This window comes from Lemur catta, chromosome 10 (assembly GCF_020740605.2).
Source record: "Lemur catta isolate mLemCat1 chromosome 10, mLemCat1.pri, whole genome shotgun sequence".
NCBI lineage: Eukaryota > Metazoa > Chordata > Mammalia > Primates > Lemuridae > Lemur > Lemur catta.
This window is the reverse complement of record NC_059137.1, coordinates 40,333,025-40,350,165: the sequence shown is the minus strand read 5'-3', so window position 1 is coordinate 40,350,165 and position 17,141 is coordinate 40,333,025.

The following is a 17,141-nucleotide window of genomic DNA, read 5'->3' as shown; positions in this document are numbered from 1 at the left end:
GACCCACAGACACTGTTGCAGTAACATACAATTTTATTTTATAAATATTTGTAAGTCAAAGAGATGTTGAAAACCAGGAGAGAACCAAACATAGCTATTAACTTTTCATTGTATGATAGCTAGTTTGTAGGAATAATTGTATCTAAAATAACTACATAACAGACTCACAAATTTAAATAATAACATGGATTTTCTAGTACATTTATTAACAAGCTAGAAGTAGTATGCTAGTCCAGAAGTCAGAGACATGCCTCTTATCATTTAGAAGGTATATGGTGTAGCTAAGCACATATATTTCCACCTTACACTCTAATCAGCTTTATCCTCTTGGGTTTAACAAGAATCTCAGGATTGCATTTGTAAACAAAGATGTAACTAAACCTCATTTATTTATTTATATATTTTTGGGAAATAGGTTTTTTAATATGTAAAAGGAGACAATGTTAAAATACTTCTTACCCTCATAATTAGTCTTTAAAGAATTCTGAACATAACAGTTTAATAATTAAACACTATGGCTGCCATATTCTCATTTTTTCTCCAGCTAAAATGGTCCATGTTTATTTATTATATTTGTCCAAACTCAAGACTCAAGTTTCTGTCACTGGGAATGGGTACCTGTCCCAGATTTGATTAATAAAACATAACAGAAAGTCTCATAATCAGGTACTTTTTGGCTTCAAACAAGGAAATCTTATCAGACAGCTTATGGTAAAATTTTATTGTTTAGAAAAGTGGACCTTTAGTTGAGGACCTAAAATCAGAATTTGTGAAGGCCAAGGTGGCTAGAATTTGTGGGGCAGAATAGCAGGGAGGAGGAAGCTATATGGACAGAAAGCTTCAGAATCAACAAAGAGGAATATCAAATATTTTGCTGGAAAATTGATCTGCATGTGTGTAGAAGAAAATCCCTGAGGCTAAAATTCAGTAGACTAAATAATTCCTGGATTCATTAAGGGCTGGGAGCAGTCTGGGTTGCTACCAGCCAGAGTGGAAAAACCAGATGGGTCATCTGTTAGACTCATCAAAAGGGATTCACTTGTAGTAGGACTAGTTATCTCTAGAATAAAGGCTGCTCTATACTTACCCTAAGAAAGCTTGAATACAAGAATAAACCAGCTCAAAAGGAACACAGGTAGCTTAATAGTGTGGGATCCTGAGTAATGGAGATTCCTTTTGGTAATTTCCCTTCTCCAATCAAGTAAATTTCCACAGTTCCTGATGCCTATTTTCAGAAACAGAAGTTATTTTAAATCTATTTCCTTCAGTCTTTGTGGAAACCCAATATCATTGAATATATCAATCTAAGTGACCCAAAAAATAAAGGGATAGAAATGAGTGTCTTTGAGGCAAAAGAGAAAAGACAGAAATAACTTCCTCTGAAACTAAGAAAGGACACAGGTATGTGGGTTAATTAGGTAGCAGGACACATACCTAGTATCGTAGCAATGTGTGAGGTCCTGAGTCCTGGAGATTGTGTCTTAGTCTCACCTGTAATTCCAGTGATCTGGGAATGGCACTAAGCAGCAGCTTTGGAGAGTTTAAGAGCCATGCAGGCTCAGTCAAGAAGATGGGAGTGGATCATATGAAGGGATAACTATAGAATTCCTTTCCCCATTTTTTTGAAGATCATGTAGATTCAGCATTTTTGTGAGGCACTGTGAAGAAAGAACCTTACCACACCCACTGCCACCACTTCTGTAAGGACTAAAATTAAATGTCCAAGTAGGGGTGCTTTAAGATGACTATCTGGAAGCATCTGGTACTTGCCTCTTCCATGAAGAGGAACCAAAATAGTGAGTAGATAATCACACTTCAAATAGACCATGCAAGAGAGCACTGGAATGCAAAAGAGAAGAGATGGAAATTACCAAAAGCAAAGAAAGAGAGGGAAGGAAGGTAGCCTGTTCAGCAGAGATTGGCTGGGAATCTAGAAAGTGTGAGTGAGAGGCTCCTCAGTGGTCCCCTTTTCTGCCATAGATTCCTACAATTTTACCCATGGGAGAGCACCTCAACCATCATGGGCCCCGAGATTAACATAGGGAGCTTCCTGGAGACCATGCTAAGGCATTGCTCCAGATGAAAAGATCTTACACTGGGTCCCACAGCCCCCTGAGTCCTAAGTAGCTGCAGCATAGTGCTATTTTGAGAGCCCAGCCCCCACCAGTGTGCATCCTGGGCCTCAACAGCCTCTGCATCTCCACATTCCCTTCCTATAGCCACCACTGCCAGGAACCTAGGCAGGAACCCAAGCAGAGGAGTGGCTGTGCCTTTTCATGTACCTTGAGGAAAAAATTCACTACCTGCAAGTGCCATTAGCGAGGGCTGCTGCAGGGCTGAAGCATGAGCAAAGCACATGCCCCCCACCTACCTGCCAATGGCTGCTCCCACTGAAAGTAGCCCTGCCCTCCCCAGTAGCAGGGCCACAGTGAAGCTGATGCTGCCCCAACCTGACCATTCTGCTGGGGGCCTGGGATAATCTCACTGGTGCTTACAACAGCCAGTACCTACATGCACCACAGGGGGCCTGAGGTCAGGTCTACTGACCCAGCTCCAACTCTCCCCATCAGTACCTGAACACACCTTCCAGGAGTGTGAGGATCATCCATTACAGTCCACCACCCAACCTGCAACCACCATGGCTGGCACCCACTTGCATGTGCTGTCTGTGAGACTGGGGACTGCTCCTCCACCCCCAGATCATTTCAGCCACCACCAACAGTGCAGAACACTTGGATTCCAGAGAGTTGTCCCACCACTGCTACTACAATTGCCCACACTATGCCTATGGCCCAGGGGCTAAAGAACCGGACCACACACTTAGCCCATTGCTGCCATTTCTGGCACCCAAACAAGCCACGTGGAAGCCCAAGAATGATCCTGCCTGGACCCACTAACACCAGTGTCAGTGTATGCCACCCTGGAGCCCAAGAACAGTCATGGCCAGCACACTGCTGCCACCACTTCGGCCAGAGGACTAGCCATCCTGGCATCCCAGTCCCCAGCAAAACTTCATCACAGTCTCCATTAACAACTATATCCTAAGCCACCAAGGAAATCAGATACCACTGATGTAGTTTAAAGACTAAGAAACCATACAGAGACTACGCTACTGCATGTACCAGAATCAAAGCCAAAGTGCCCTACTCAACCAACACCATAGATACAACTTCAGAAGAAAGTCCCACTCTGTAGAATCTAACACCAATTCTCTTCAAATTATTTCAAAAAATTGAGGATGGGGGACTTCTCCTTTAATGATTCTATAAGGCTAGAATTACCTCTATATCAAAGCAGACAAGGATGCCAAAAAAAAAGAAAAATATCAATATCCCTGATGAACACAGATGCAAAAATTCTCAGGAAAATACTAGCAGACTGAATCAACTGCTTTCTAGAAAAATAATACACCATGATTAAGTGACATTTAATCCAGGAATGCAAACATTCAACATATGAAAATCAATAAATGTAATACATCACATCAAAAGAATGAAGGGCAAAAACCATATAATCATCTCAATAGATGCAGAAAAGCATTTGATAAAATTCAACACCTCTTCCCATAATGATAAAAACTTTCAACAATCTAAGCATAGAAGAAACATACATCAACATAATAAAGTCCATATATGACAAACCTACAACTAACATCATATGGAATGGGGAAAAGATGAAAGCTTTTTCCCTAAGAGCTAGTAAAAAGACAGGAATGCACACTTTCAATACTCCATTTCAACATAGTATTGTAAGTCCTAGCCAGAGCAATCAGGCAAGAGAAAGAAATAAAAGGCATTCAAATTGGAAGTCAAATTATTTCTTTTTGCTGATGTTATAATCATACATGTAAAGAAACCTGAAGACTACCAAAAAAAAAAAAAAACCTCTTAAGACTTGTGCTTCAGTGGATGCCAGCAAGAAAATGAAAAGATAACCCAGACAATGGGAGGAAATCTCTTGAAATTATACACCCCCCCACACACACAAGTAAAATGGGGAATTATATGTAGAATGTATAAAGAGCTATTAGAATTCAATAATAAAGAGATAACCCAATTTAAATATGAGCAGAGGATCTGATTAGACATTTCTCCAAAGAAGGTACACCAATTGCAAAAAAAAAAAAAAAAAAAACAAATAAAAAGATGCTCAACATCATTAGTCACTAGGGATGTGGAAATCAAAATCACAATGAAATACCACTTCACATGCACTAGGATGACTATAATTTTAAAAACAGAAAACAAAAAAGTGTTGATGGAGAAACTGGAACCTCCACACTCTGCCATGGGAATGTAAAGTGGTACAACCCCTGCGGAAAATAGTTTGAAAGTTCTACAAATGGTTAAACATTGAGTTACCATTTTATGCAGCAACTTCACTTCTGTTAATAGGTATACACCTAGGAGAAATGAAAACATAGGTTCACACAAAAACGTGCATACAGTTGTTCATAGCAACATTATGCATAATAATAAGTGAAACAACCCAAATGTTCATCAACTGGTAGGTGCATAAATAAAGTATAGTCTATCCATTGAATAGACTACTATTCAGCCTTAAAAAGAAACAAGTTACTGATACATGCTACAGCATGGATAAACCTTGAAAACATGCTACGTGAAAGAAACCAGACACAAAAGACCACATATTGTATGATTCCATTCATTTATATGAAATGTCCACTCTAGGTAAAAATAAAGAGATAGAAAGTAAATTAGTGTTTGCAAGGGGCTGGGGGTGTGGGGGCAGAGAAAAATTTGGGGAGGGGCTGAGGTATAAGGGCTAGAGGTTTTTTAGGGCTTAATTGAGAATATTCTATAACTGCTTGTGGTGATGATTGCACAATGCTATGAATATATTGAAAACCATTGAATTGTACACTTTAAATGGATTAATTGTATGTGAATTATAACTCAGTAAAGCTATGTCTTAAAAAAAAATCTAGCTAGTCTGTTAGGAAGGCTGAGGTTTACTTAATTTAAAAACAATAAAATAAAGAAATGTAACCTTCCTCATAAATCTTTCTTTTCAAGAAAGATATCACTGCCCGTCTTAATTTAGACAATTGTGGTTTGCACACAATAAAATTAGCTAATTTTGACCATTGTAAGTAGAGAAATTAGAGAAATTTGGAAACAGGATTGAGGGAAAGATAAACATAGATGTAGAGAAAAACCCGACAAAGCATGATTAAGAAGTGGTGTGAGTAAGTCTATTAAAATCACTAGACTGCAGAATAGCTTTGAAAGTTAGGTTAAGCCTAGGTTGTGGAAATTGATTAATGTAATCTATCTTGAGTGAGCTGTGAGAAGCTATTAAACCCTTTACATCTAGAGAGTGAATAGCATTTTGGAAGCAACATTTCAAAAGATTTGTCTTCTTCTCTGAGAATACAGTGAAAATTATCATGGAGAGAAAGTAGAGATGAGGAGTTACGAGATACTCCACATCTGTGACTAGCAGAATCTGAGGTAGCATGAGTATGTAAAATACAGTGCAAAGATGAAGATATTTGACAAAACATTTCACAGAACTTAGTGAATTTTGGACTTAAAAGATGAGAAGGAGTGGATAATAGATATAGTCAAGTGTTTTGAGTCCAGAATCCTAAGAAATTGTTAAGGGTCACTAACAAAATTAAAACTGCCAGAAATTGAATCAGTATGGAAATCAAAGTTATAAAATTACTTTTAATCATATCAGTATTCCTTGATCAAAAATAAACTAACCTAAATAATGCTTAGAAAAATATTTGAGTAACTGATTCTACAATATGGAGGCTGACATTTTATGAAATTAGGAGCATAAATAACCATCTAGAATTTTGTATATATATATAAAATATATTCATTTTATATATATATGAAACTGAGCAAAGCAACTTTTTTACTTTTTTTGCTACATTATAACCTAGAGGGGCCTAGTTCTGTATATTTTGAAAGAAGAAACATATCCGATATGATTGTATTGCACAGCAGTGGCTGAAACTCTATTACCTAAATTATCTTACTGTTCCAAAAGACAAATCAGAGGCAAAATATAGTATTGCCACTTGCCTAGAATTTTCTTTGAATATATGTTCTTTGAAAACTAAAGATGAATATCAACTTCTATGTAAATCATTAGCAGATTACTTGTGAATTATCAAATTGATCCCTATGCTGAGTGACAGTGAAGCAATGCATTTTTTGCCATACAAGCTAGGGTCAAACTATGAGTAACACATTTTATTCTTACTCAAACTATTTTTTTTTAAATAATGACCACCTGCAGGTAGATTCAGATTGAGACATGAGGACAGATTACATGAGGCAATTGTTTTTAATAGTTAATTGTACCCTATTTTTATAATAATTAAGAGTACACTATGTAATAATATTACAAATAATTTAGTTTGGTTCAGCTCTTGATAATTGCTGAGATACAATTAACTGTGAAAAAATTAACTTGGAGATTGGCATATGTGAATTATGAAAAGAAAAAACAAAGGACCTCTCATGTTAAAAACTGCTGGTGAGAATTTCAATTTTCACAGATCAAAAGAAGTTGTTTTTAAATTAACTATGACAAAAGGGGGGACAAATGGCAGGACATAGACATGATCTCTTCAAGAAATAAAGAAGAACAGGGAAAGGGAAGGCTCCAACTAGTGTTTTGGTAAAAATCAAAAAGTGAAGAAGTTCAATTCTACCAAAAGTAATTGAAATAAGTAGAAGGAAAACAGTGCTTTCACTTAAATGCCAATTGCTTATCCTTCTATCATAACACCAATTTAAAAAGGAAAAATTAATAATAATCAGCTACAAAAAATTTCCAAGGAGATAAGTTAATATTCCTTTATGCCATGATTTATGAATTTTATTTATTGACATTTATTTTGTGATTTGCTTTTTAAAAATCCATTTTTACTTGTTTCAGTGTTTTGCAAAACTTCTCATGTAAAAGCAGGGATGATGCTTATGAATGTCTGAAATATCTTCAGGTTGGGGTTTCCAGGATTCTTCTGGTATATTCTTAGAGCAAATAAATTGATCCTTGGCTGGTCCGACGGTAGTGAGTTATGTCACTTGATTGTTCACAGTCAGTTACATATTCAATTCCTTGTTCTACTAGTTTTCCCCCCTCACTACTGCACTTGACTAGTCTTTAAAAAAATTAAAAAAAAAATAAATAGATCCTCGATATTACAAAGTTCCAATGTCTTACAAGAAGTGCATAAAATCACTGGAGGGGACTCCAGTTACAAACAAATGTAAAAAGGGAAGATTTATCTCCCTTTTAATAATCTCACAATGTGTTATGGATTTGGGTTGTTAAAATGACTGAAAAGAAAGATTAATATCCTTTAAGGTCAAAAAAATGTTTGAGCTAATATTATTTTCACTATCATCATTTATTCAGCCATTTCATTTTCTTTCAAATGCAAGATGGAAGTGAAAATATGCAGCAATATAATTATGACAGTATGACCAAGAGAAGGTAGAAAAAGAACAATGTGCACAGAATAAAGGCAATCCTTTTTCTCACTGGCAGGGTCACAATGCATAATTTTTAAAAATTATTAAGGAGTGAATCTATGTATATATAAGCAGTTCATCCTAAATCATTTAGATTTCAGGAACAGCAAAACAGATTTGACATTTTTAAATAATATATTGTGGTAGAGATGAAGGAGCTTTCAAGTATGCTCCGGTGTATGAGCTTCCTGCTAGAGAAGGAGTCAAAAGAAGTCTCAACAAGTGAATCAATATGAGTTCTCTGTGTTCCAGTTAGAAATACCATTCAAAATTGATGACAGGATTTCTGACTAAGATCTATTTTGGGCTAGCTTTTGTCATAACCCTCTCTGACCTCACACGTAATGACTCCTTGACCTATGTTACAGACATCTGATATTAGAGATGAAATGTTAATTACTGAGCTACACACAGAGGCTCTTCACTCAATGGCAGTGGACCCAGAGGTAACCAGGAAAAATATAGGCATGTTTTTGAAAACCAACTCTGAAAAATATAAACTCAATGTGCATAATCCACTATGAAGCTATGATTTATTTCATCTAGTCCTCTGCTTTGCATATTTCTGAAAATAATCGGAAAGATATTAATTGTAGTCAAAGGACATTGATCATTGGGATCAGCTCATCAGGTTTGAAAAAGGGAAGACCTGGCCCTAACATTTTTTCTCCAACTCACTATTCATAACAGAGTATGAAATTAATGTTTGTTATCTTGTCTTAAGTAGAAAAAAGCTTTCTGTCAAATGTTTTGGTCTTTTAAAGAAAATATAGGTGATTTTTAAATGTCTTAGAAAAAGTATCATTATTGTTGCATTTTTGACAAATTGTGCACAAACACTCAGGTGAAATCAAGGACATTCCTGGGATGTTATGATCACATGGAAGGCAGAGGACACTACAAAATAACTTACTTAACTATCAAAGCAATTTATATTTTAGAGTGACTGTGATAATCAAATATACCCAAATTAGGTCAACATGTTTTCATTCAATAAAATTGCACTCATCTGGTTTTGGTCCTATTTTCTTTGAACACTTCTGTATTAATCTCCTCATTTGAGATTACGGTTCTAATAGGAATGGGTAAGAAAATAATTTTTAAATTTCAGATCATCTTCATAATAATCCAGCCACAAATGATGAACAGAGTCCTTTCTAGCGTTAGGATGTTTACATTATTGGACTTTAATATCAAGACAGTTACTTTACTTGTCTTTGCTGTATCTTCTGACGTTCTTTTGGGTGTAATGTAACCAAAAGATCTTTCTTAGTTCTCCTCCTAACATAGGCTTTGGCTCACTTTCTTTCAAAAACTTCAGTGTACTGAAATTTGAGTGTTCCCTGGTATTTTATTGTCTTTTCTTATTTACTATAATTATCACTCTGTATGCTCCCTGGTCAATTTTATCTCTTCCATTGTTTAACTTCCTTTATATTCTCTGGAATCCTACATCTATAATTGCAACATCTTATTGGCTATCCAAAATAATGTTTCTCCAGTATTATTTCTTGATTGATAATACCACCAACTATACAGTTTTTCAATCCGTAAACATATACCTAGTTCTTATTTCTTTTCACTTAATTTCTGCATCTAGTTCATTGGTAATTAATGAGGAAAAATATCCACTCAATATTGTCAGGGAATTATTTCATAATATATTTCATTAGGCCTCTGATTCGTATGAAAATACTAAAATCTGTTTCACTGGAGGTGTTTGAAATAATATTAGTGTGAATACTAGCCCACTATGTTTTATGAAAAGATAACTAATATAAGACAACAAATATGGAAATGTGGTAATTTGCCACATATGAATGAAATGAAATTTAAGAATGTACTTGCAAATAGCATTGGGAAGAATCTTCTCTAAATTACCTTTTAATCACTTGTGTAATATCCATTGATTGTTAATACTTCAATTGCTGGGAATTCTTGCTTACCAGAGAACAGTAGACTCAATTGTTTTATTTCCTTGCTGACTCTGTAGCTTAAATACCTACTGACAGGGCAGCAGTTTCAAGCATGTGCAGGGATTGTTAATAATTATGTCTAAATAGTAAGGAATATACCTTGTTCAGTTCCCTTTTTCTCAGGCTGCTCTCTGGGGCCATCAGTACAATTTATTGGTATGCCTCTCCTCCTGTTTTTTACTCTGGATATATTCATATGTGTTTTTCCATAAGACATGAGAAGCCCTTTGCAAGACAGTTTTTGTACTCCTGCCTTCCACTACACCCAGGCTATTTTCTTAACTGTCTTGTAACTGTTTATAGTTTACTGTAAATTAGTTAGTATGCTGTAGGAAGGATGGTTATGAAAAAAATTGGTCAAGAAAAATTAGAAAGGATGAACATTGACCAAGTGTTCACAATTGCCTGTTTCTTTCCTTCTGCTTTGTCTTGACCAAAACTTATTGAGGATTTTCTGCTCACTATAGGACCTTGAACTCTGCTCATCTCCCTGAATATTAAAAAGCAGAATGTGCCCCTGATCATCTTATCCTGAGAATTAGGTAACCACAGCAAGACTCTCTTTCTCTTGGACCCTCCTAGACATTTCTCTTGCTTATTCAACTTGCCCTTAAACATTTCTGCTGGAGCATTGCCTACCCTTCTCTACCATAAAAGAAGATGCCTTTCATTTTATTCTGAGATACTTACAGCTTTTTTGTATCAGAATATTCTCCCTATTGCAAAAGTCTTACTTTTAAATAAATTCTCTCTCCTTATCTAAGTTCAGATTTGTTCTTATTTAACAACATTAAATAAAAGAGTAGAAAGAAAAGCACAAAACATGTTTAAAGTCTAAGCAATTTTATAAAACCACATTTGGATCTCCTGCTACAAGTAATGGGATCTCAGATAATTCAGAACAATCCTCCTGATGAAAATATTAACATAAAATTGAAAAAAAAAATTTAAATCTCTGAACATCCCAAATTTTCAATGGAATATTGAGAATCTTTTCAAGTGAGGAACAGAGAAATATCCCATTTTCATCTTTGGGAAGATGTAAAGCTGTCAATTTTCCCAAATTTCTAAAGATCCCAAAGGTTTTGTGTGTGTGTGTGTGTGTGTGTGTGTGTGTATCATGATAAGCTGATGCTAAAATTTATATTGAAATTTGAATTCCAAAAATTCCTAAGACAACCTTAAAAATAAAAAAGTACAATAATTTTCTACTATCAAATCTTAGCATAAAATTGCAGTTATTAACCCAAGAGTTGATAAATTGATCAATAGAACAGAAAATAGTTCCTGGGAACAAACTCAAACATATATGACACTATTTTTCATAGCAGTTGGAACTGCATAAATGTGGGAGAAGAGGAAATGAATGATATGGGGTAATTTGTTTGTCCGTATTAAAAACATCATGACAGTATCTTTAACCACATAAAATTATTTCCATTTGAATTATTATCCTACTGTGAAACAGAATACTTTCTAGATAAAAAAATATGAGACTATCTTCATGAGTGAAGAGTAAGAAGATTTCTTTAAACAGATCACAAAATGTACCAAGTATAAAGGAAAACAATAAATACAGCCATATTGAAATTAGAGCTTCCATTCAACTAAAGATATAATTGATATAGGTAAATTCAGCCTTCAGAATTTACATTCAGAGTACATAAATAAGGTCTACAAATTAACAAAAATATAGAAATCCTAGAAGAAATAGAGACAAAAGACTTCAGCAATGTTTTCAGAGAGGAGGAAATGAGGATATCCAAATAATCATTAAATATGTGAAAAGTGGTTCAATTTCATTAATAAATAGGAAAATATAAACTAAAACTATAATTTGATATCTCTATTAATTAACCAGAGTGGAAAATATTTTTAAAAAGAAAAAAGAAAAGAACAGGAAAGAAAAAAAGCCAACAATTTTTGGTATGTGAAGAGACGGGGATTCAGGGAGGGTGATTTGGTTAACTACTTTCAATATCAGTTTGACTTTATTTACAAAATAGTTGTTATACATGAAGAACTGTTCCAGTCTTTGCTCTGAGTTCCTGGCATAAAACTTCTAAAATCTTTGGAATTTTCCAAGTGATAGGAGTGTTGTATTGTTCATGATTTTCATGGAATACCCTTGAGTTTATGCTAACCAGACAATTTAGATGATGGCTGGTCATCAGAAAGACCAACCATGTGACAAGAGGGTTGGAGCTTCGAGCTAGCCCAACCTCCAGGGAGGGAGGGAGGGCTGGAGATTGAGTTCGATTGCATGGCCAATGAGTCAATCAATTAAGACTATATAATAAAACCCCAAATAAAAACTCCAGACACGGTAGTTTGGTGGGGTTCACAGTGAGCAAACAAGTTAGTGTGCTGGGAAGGTGATGCACCCTGATTCCATGAGGAGAGGGCACAGAAAGTCTGCATTTGGGAACTGACCATACCGTGCCCTGTAATTTTCTTCATTTGACTGATCCTGATTTGCATGAGGATAAATCAATAAAACTGTAAATACAGAACTTTCCTGTGTTCTGTGAGTCATTCTAGTGAATTTTCAAACCTGAGTCAGGTTATGGGAACCTCCCTGGATTTATAGCCAGTTGGTCAGAAATGTGGTAGGCTTGAGGACCCCTGAATTTGGGGTGGGCATATGAAGTGATAGCACTCCTAATGGGGATCATGCCCTTAGCTTGTGGTTTGCACGAACTCCAGATGGTTAGCATAAAAATTGCATTGCAGTATAATAGGCATACACTATGATACAGCAATTATATTCCTATGCATATGCCCTAGAGAAATTTGTCCAGGTGTGTACTAGAAAACATGTATAAGATATGTGGTTAGCAGGATTATTCATAAGTCAAAACCTGCATAAGCCATAAACACAAATGCATATTGGTAGTACAAGGGATAAAATACTTTATATTCATAAAAGGAATACCAGGCAATGAAAATTAATGAACCACAACTCATCCAAAAATATGGCTGAGTCTTAAAAACATAATTTTGGATGACAGTAGCTTATCACAAAGGAATGTGGTATTGTAACTCCCTCTATGTATAATACAAATACAAGCAAAGCTAAAATAGATTGTTTGTGAAAACTTATAAAACTAGAAAATAAATGTACATAAACACAAGGAGTTACCATAAAATTCAGAACAGTGATAAACTTTAGAGAGGAGAGAGAATGTTATACTGGGATGGGACAATTAAAGAAACTAAGATGCTGCTAAATGTTTCATTTGTTGTTCCAACTGGTGGTTACATGAGTGCTTGTTTTGTGGAATTATTTTGCTGAATATTTGTTGTATGCACATTTTTATATGTAGGTAATGTGTTACTATACAAAAAATTCAGAATCATTTGTTTCATGATAATCAAAACTTGTGAAAAGTTTTGCCAGTTTTCTTTTTGACTTACTTTGATCAATATTGCTAATAATTCTATCACATTTTTCATATAAAAGTTTGATTTGAAAATGATTGAAATCAGTTATTATCTAAGAGGAGATTTGCTTCCCCATATTGTTTTAATGATTTATTTGATGAGGACATCAGTAATTCATTAGCAAAGTTGAATTAGGCTTCAGCTAAGCTCCTTACAAAATGTAAATAAAACATTAGAGAGTAGAGGCGAAATAAATTAGATTTTAGAAATGTAAATTTTTCTTGTCATAAGACAGCAGGATCTTGTTTTCACTTAAGCGAGGGTCTGGGAAATTAACTAATGTTATAGAGATCAAAGTTGAAACTGCCACTTAAATGTGTAGTGTAAAAATGTATGACGTGAAATCTGAGCAGATCAATGTCTTGCCAAATAAAATGCAGTAATTTTAAAAAATAATCTAAATATTACTTTTGGGTCAGTATTGAAAGGTAAGTAAATAAATGAAGGGAAATTCTTCAAAACAACTTCTGATATATCTTATCACTCATTCTACAATAGTTATAATTTTTTGACAAAATACTTAAAACATTTTAGACAATGATAAGATGTGAGCTTCATTTGATTTCATTGTTTTCCCCAAACTTTGCCATTTATCTTTTCTCAAAATATGACAATAATATGAATATCATGGAAAAACATTTATCATTATTTTCATTTATTTTAAATTTCTATTATTCAAACTGTAAGATGAAGGCATTAAAATGACTTTTTTGTGTTGTGTTTTTTAAATTTTTGTTTTGTTTCATTTTGTTTAGAGACAGGGTCTGTATCTGTTACCCAGGCTGGAGTGCAGTGATGCCATCCCAGCTCACTGTAACCTGAAACACCTGGACTCAAATGATCCTCCTGCCTCAGCCTCTCGAGTAGCTAGGACTACAGGCATGCGCCATTGCAACCGGCTAATTTTTTTTATGTTTTTGAAAAAAGCAGTAGTTCATAGCCTAGGGCAGTATTTCTGAATTGTGGTTGCAAATGACAATTAATAGTAGATGGAAATTCTGATTCAGTAGATTTGGAGTATGGCACAAGTATCTGCTTTTGAAAAGCTCTTTTAAAAAAATTGATGTGCAGTCCAGTCTGAGAATAAATAGATTCTACAGAAATTCCTCTGTATTACCATCAGTCTCTCCTTTCAGAAATATTTGTAATTATTTCCAGTATGGTATAGGTCAGTTCTTATGATATATGATTTCTCCCTATTTATTCTTAATTTTTATGAACATTGTTAACTTCCTATGGAATATAGAAACTGGGAAACTATAGTTTTTCTTTTCGATTCAAGGATAATAATTAATATAAAGGATTTCTCTCCTTTCCCATACTCTTTACTTATATGGGACCAATGGAAAATTATGGCTGGCTTTCCTTCTTAATAGGAAGCTTTATTTAAGCAAAGTCCTAAGGTAGTACTACATTTTAATTAAAACACAAACTATCATTTGAACACATGTATTCGCAATTGATTTTTAGATCTTGATCCTCTGAACAATTTACATCAACTATCTCTTCCATTATACACAAGCAAAGATATAATGCCAATGTTACAAATGTTACATTTTCTAATCTTGGTTTCAATACCATTGTCTGAAAAGGGGCAGGAGTCTCACCAAAAGGCTTCAAGGAATGAGATATTTTGAGATATAACATGCCTAGCCTAGCATATTGGGCTGTCTGACAATACATACAGCTAACCTATCCTTCCATCTGTTTTTTATGGTATTGGAATAGCAGAACCGTTTGTAATTATAAATTGACAGTCTTAGAAGTAATGAAAATCACAGAATTCCAAGTTAGATAGGCCCACATTCAATTTTACAAATATACTTGCCTTCTCTGAGCCTCATTTTTCTCATCCTTAATAAAAATAATTGTGCTTTTGGGGTGGAAAGTATTGATCATAGTAGAACTCTTGTTAAAAGGAAGGGAAAGGCATAAAGGATAACTAGAAGAAATAGATCATGCTAACTTAATAAATTCAGGAGAGACTGGAAAACCAGCAAGACTATTGGGAGAAAAAGACTGATTTTAAGAAGAGAATAGCTTTAAGAGGAAAGAAACAACAAAATAAAACAAAACAAAAAACAAGAAGAATCATGGAGTGGTTTCTATTTCATTAACTGGAAGCCAAGATCATAGCAAGAATCTGACCAGGAAGATTCTAAGAACATTCTCAAAATTGCCCTGCAAATTCCTAACTTCACATGCCCAGGTACATATGCCTTATGTAAAAATGTAAATTGTATAATGTAAAAACATTATATTAGAGAAAAATATTTTAATAGAATAAACAATTTTTAGAGGAGAGGGTAGCAAATGTCTACCCAGCTTCACCCTGGGGAACCATTTGGGGAAAATTTGGGACTACAAAGAATATTCTCTATTTTGTAATATCTGATATTCACTGAACACTTATTCTATGTCAGGTACAGCTTTTTACATGTGTAGGCTCATTTAATTCTTACAATAACCCCACGAGGTAAATGTAATTATTAAATATAATCTCCTTTTTGAAGATGAGGAATCCAAGATGAAGAGGAATTAACAAAATTATCCAAGGTTACCCAGCCTGTGTGCAGATAATTACCATTTGACAAAAGTAATATTGTTACTTAAAAAATATAAAAGAATTTTTCTACATTGTAAGTTTTTCTATAATGTTCCAAGTCATTTTCCTTTTGATTCCCTTAGAAAAAAATAAAATCACTAAAAACTATCTCTGTGAAATTGGAGCTTTTATAGAAAATATATCCTTGATTATTGATTTTTAAAAATAATTACATTGTAAAGATAAATTATTCCTGTATTGATAGAAAATAGGTTTTTCAATCCTCTTAATAAAAATGATGTTAATTAGTAGAAACATTTTATTCTTTAAAACCAATAGTCAATATCATTTTGCCATATAGATAAATTCAATCTTTGCACTTGATTTTTCCTCAGGTAAAAATATTTTCAACTTTTTTACCCTAACTACTTAAAAGTATCTGGCTTTTTTCCCTTTCCTTTCCTTTTCCTTCTTGACTTTACAGACTAGTCTAGGATAGGACTAGGAATCATAGTAAACATGTTGATATTGCTATCAAAAAAGATCATAAACTGTAAGGTGAACACTCTTTTTTATTTTACCAATTAGCTGAGATTTTTAAGATTTTCAACTGCTTACAATGTGTAAAAGGAGCTTCCTATTTATAGTTTTTATATATCAGCACATTATAGAACATCACTACACAGATATAGACATACTGCAGATGGGTTTCCATCTGTTCAGCCTGATTTTGCTACATGCCTAAGAACAAAGCCCAGGCATCAACATTTTGAATTGCTGCTGCCTTAAAAATTCACTGCATTTCAATACTATAGACTATGAATGTTTTTCTTCCCTTGAATATAATTTTCTTTTTCTTGCAAAAGAATAGTTTTGCAGGAAGATTTGCCTCCACATATAATGTGTTACTTTGGACAGTTATTGCCAGTTACATCTTTTATATTAATACTAATTGTAAATTTATTCATTAAAATGCCTCTTATTTGCACTAAAACTCCCCCCAAAACACTATTTTAAATCAACACAATGAATGCATAAATGTTGTATTACTAATACTTTTGTTACTTTAATTAAAACTATCTTTTTTACTAGCAGCCTCTTAGTACTAACTAAATAGACACAGCATTGCCTTAGAAATATGATGGCAAAAAGGTAGCTTAAATCTCCAGGACACATCAGCACAAACATATGCAAGCAAGGCACACTGCGTCATGCTCTGCTCTCCTGAGAAGCAGAACTAAAGTCAGGACAGATGATTTCTAGGCGCCCTCTGCAATTTCTTCCACCGTCATTTCCAAGTAGGTTAGAACCACAACAAACAAAACAGAACAAAAATGACAAAAGAGATGAAATTAAGAAAACTCTATCATATTGCCTCCACGGGAGGACCTACAGTGTTTTGGGGATAAACTCATGATTCAGAAATGAAGGCTTTGTATCATCTATGTCCCTCATAAGTAATAAATCTACAGCAACACACCGGTTGTTTGCAGTGCAATAAAATATGCTATATTGGAGAAGAGAGAGTATAAGAACATGTTATTATATGGGTAGGCAACTGCTTTTACACAAAATAGTGTTTAACTTTTAGAGCTCAGAGCTTTCTTGCTTTATGATTAATAATACTACAGATCTATGTCCTCCCATCTGAGAATA